The sequence below is a fragment of the Oculina patagonica genome, chromosome 9, assembly GCF_052425735.1.
Source record: "Oculina patagonica isolate OP01 chromosome 9, crgOcupat, whole genome shotgun sequence".
Lineage (NCBI taxonomy): Eukaryota > Metazoa > Cnidaria > Anthozoa > Scleractinia > Oculinidae > Oculina > Oculina patagonica.
Window position 1 is genome coordinate 13,618,586 of NC_135766.1, and position 2,995 is coordinate 13,621,580.

Consider the following 2,995-nt stretch of genomic DNA (forward strand, 5'->3'; position numbering starts at 1 on the left):
CCGATGCGGCGCTAATTAGAGGAAATCTGTTTTGCTGCACTACAAAGCAACTCCAATGCAAACTGGACATTTCGTTTCATCAAAAGCGATGTTTTGCAGTTTACAGTGATGGTTTTACTGCTCGCCCATTTGTTTTCTATCAAGCATTCTTACAATACGTAAATGTTGTGAAGGCCGCAAACTTTGCAAGGACAGCTAGCGCCACTACTCTCTTCAGAAGAGACGAATACTGACAATCAGAAGATGCTACTTTCGATAACTGTAAAATAAAAGACTCTTTGTGGAGTCCAAATTTTAAATAAGCGCCGCACTTGAGGTGGGAAAAATTTAATAAGCGCCGCGGCGCTTATTCGAGTAAATACGGTAACTTGTTTTGTGCTTCATACTGTCATGTTCAGAAAGTTTTACCGTTTCCTGTGCTCACACGGAGTTTTCCAAACGTAACATCCATTCCAAAATAATATAAACCCAAACATTTTTGAAAAGCAAAATTCCCTTCCAATAAAATGCACAACGTGCCTTCTGCATGCTCGTCCCCATAGCCGCTTGTCCTTCTTAGCCAGCAGAGCCCAGGGCATGAGGAACAAGTAGCTCGGGGAGGACATGATTTGATTGGCTTGATTCTTAACAAAGAGAATTTAAACCTAGCCAATCAAATCAACCAAAGTAAAATCCCATACAACAAAGGGATTTTAAAACGGTTGATTTGATTTGCCAAAATTTAAATTTCCTTCGATTAATATCTAGGCAATTAAATAAGGGACGGACCATTAGAAAAGTGATAGGGGGGGTGGAGAATTTTCGGCTCGCACGAATTTTTTTTTCTGTCCATTTCTTGTGCAGGAATTTTTTTTTTCGGGTGAAACCCTCTGCTCGAATTTTTTTTAGACAAATGGTTTTTTTTTCAGACAAATGCCATGTATTGCTACTTTATACAATGTTTTTGACAAATGTTGCTTTGTTGATTATTTGCTTAATAGTTTAAATATTTTAAAAATGCTGTTGTTCATTGATTTCATCCGTTAGGGACTGTCAATAAGTACTGAGAGGGGGGAGGGGGTGAGGGGGTCAAGGGGCGGTGCAATTGGAAAAGAAAAATATGTGACCCACCCCTTCCTTCTAGCTCAAAATTGACTGACCAAGCCCTGATCGAAGGTTGGAAATAAACATGATTCACCCCTTTCTACAAAAAATAGTTAATAAGGAAAAAGTCTTTTTGATTGTCTGTAATGGATTAGAGGTTTTTGAATTGACATCAGCTTTTAAAGTGCAATCTCAATCATACACCACCCTGTGTCCTATATCCATAATGGACACTGTGATTCTATGTACATCTTCTTTCGGTTCTTAACACACCAAAGCAGGATGAATTTCTCACTTCGTATAACAGATTTGTGTTTTTCACATATTTCTATGTAAAGTCCGTGGGAAAACTTAGACATAAACATATGCAAAAACTAAAACAAAACGTAATAGAAATTCAGTACTAATTACTGCAGAAATCATATTTGACAGGAATTGACAACAGAAACTACAACCACTGTACCATTCATCTGTTTGAGAAATGAGTTAACTAGTTAGCAATCTACGCAGGCTGGAGAGAGACGAGCTAAACGAATTTTATGATCAGAATCTATCTAGGGGGGTCTGGGGGCATGCTCCTCCAGAAAATGTTGAAATTTCTTATGCTCGGAAATGCTATTTTCAGCGTTCTCCACCATATATTTCGTCGAATAATTGATCTCATCAAGTGTTAAATGATGACAGGTATTTTCAGAGCTTATTAGAACCTTTCCTTCTGCACGAATTTTTTTTTCTTTGCCTTCCCCTTTGCACGATTTTTTTTTCTTACCATTTTGGCTTGCATGAATTTTTTTTTTGTTTTTTCCCCACCCCCCCCCCCCCCATCACTTTTCTAATGGTCCGTCCCTAATGTGTCGCCAGAGCCACTTGTTTCTCGTGCCCAGGCTCTGCCGGCTAAGAGGGACAAGCGGCTCTGGCGACGAATGTGCCTTCTGTCGTTACGACAATCTCGAGCCCAGAGTCCGTCTATGTCGGTCTGCGCTACGGGACGGACTGAGTGAGTCCCGGCGACCCTACCGCTGACAGATCGCGGAGCCTGGGGTCACTCTGAGCTCGAGATTCACCTGTCCCCTGGCGCCAAGTTGGCGCATAGGGCCGAGATTGTCGTTACGATAAAAGGCAGCTTTGAGGTTCGTTCCCAGTTCGCGCACTTCTAAAGATAACTGTAAGTTACGAATTCAAACAGATATAAACTCTTGTTCTTTTTAATTATTAACTATTCAAACTCTTAAATTACACAAGTATAAATTTTGCTTTAGCGCTTACCTTAGTTCTTTATATCGAAAAAAAATCGACAGATACATCGACGAATTTTTATAACACAATGTGAATTTGTCGAAGGAATATACAAAACTTTAACCAAACTTCGACCTGAGTCAATTTTATATATTAAAACTTTTAAATGTACAGTTTAAATATAATTTGTAAAATTTCATTCAATAATTCAATTCTTCTTATCAATAGCCCAATTTATACTAGAGACGGATGATCCGTCTGGACGAACTTGCATTTTAATTAGGCGAGAATTTTTTAGTTCGTGCGATAATTCGTCTGTGTATAAATACGGGCAAACAGACGGATTATCGGTCCAGACCGACTATCTTTATAATTCGTCTGCCAAGACGAATTATAAAGATAGTCGGTCTGGACCGATAATCCGTCTGTTTGCCCGTATTTATACACAGACGAATTATCGCACGAACTAAAAAATTCTCGCCTAATTAAAATGCAAGTTCGTCCAGACGGATCATCCGTCTCTAGTATAAATTGGGCCAATGCGGCTATGTTGGAACAAGTAAGCGGCGCAAGCAAATAGAGCACGACATAGGCGATAAAAAGTCGTTTTTATCGAACCGTTTTTTACCGCCCGTTTAAGGTAACATCCGAGAATGAACTGCAATGTCTAGCTGTG